The following is a 1,130-nucleotide window of genomic DNA, read 5'->3' as shown; positions in this document are numbered from 1 at the left end:
AGTGTCTTTGCTCCTCCTTTCTTGACCATTTGGTTAACAATAACCTTCACACCTTATCTTTTCCTGGTGCATGCATTCCTCATTCACACAACCAGTCTTTTACAGAGACCTTTGAGAACACAAACAAGAGCATTGTATATCGAGCAAAAAGACATTGTAAATTAAACCTTGCTAAGTTTTATAACCAAAACAATTCACATTGGGGCACAGGCCTTCAACGTTCCTCTAATTTACTTAACACAGACACAATACGGGATTCTGTCTTTTACTAATTAAACCTTGAAACAAAGAACTAAAAAGGGCCCAATTTGTAATGCATAGGGGAAACAGAATCCCATAGTCCCAGAGGGTCATTCCTTTCTGCTATTCAAATCATACATTAATTCTCATAGTACAATTATAAAATCCTGCTTCTACAAGAGCGGGGGCTAGGGCTTGGGGGCAGGGGTGGAGTGGAGGCAGAGCCGGGATGGAGCAGGGGTGGGAAGAGGTGGGATGGGGGCTGGGGCTTGGGGGAAGGGGTGGAGTGGGGGCAGTGCCGGGATGGAGCAGGGGTGGGAAGAGGTGGGATGGGGGCTGGGGCTTGGGGGAAGGGGTGGAGTGGGGGCAGAGCCGGGGTGGAGCAGGGGTGGGAAGAGGCGGGACGGAGGCTGGGGCTTGGGGGAAGGGGTGGAGTGGGGGCCGGAGGGGGGGCGGGGCGGGGGGGGGAGGGGGGGGGGGGGGGGTGGGGGTTGGGGGGAAGGGGGGGGGGGGGGGGCAGGGGTCAGCACCCCCCAGCTAAAGGGGAAGTCGGCGCCTATGCTGGGAGCCGCAGTAAGCGCTGTTTGGACCCCAAACCACCTACCACACCCCAACCCCCTGCCCCAGCCCTGAGCCCCCTCCTGCACTCCAAACCCCTCATCCCTGGCCCCACACCACAGCTCACACCCCCAGCTGGAGCCTGCACCCCCTCCCGCACCCTAATCCCCTGCCCCAGCCCTGAGCCCCTCCCACACTCCAAACCCCTAATTTCTGGCCCCCCCCCACAGCTCCCAGCCCCAGCCCAGCACCCATACCCCCTCCCACACCCCAACCCCCTGCCCCATCCCAGTGAAAGGGAGGGAGGGAGGGGGAATGAAGCGAGTGCAGGG

Source organism: Trachemys scripta, unplaced genomic scaffold (genome assembly GCF_013100865.1).
Source record: "Trachemys scripta elegans isolate TJP31775 unplaced genomic scaffold, CAS_Tse_1.0 scaffold_28, whole genome shotgun sequence".
Classification (NCBI taxonomy): Eukaryota; Metazoa; Chordata; order Testudines; family Emydidae; genus Trachemys; species Trachemys scripta.
This window is presented reverse-complemented; position numbering follows the sequence as displayed.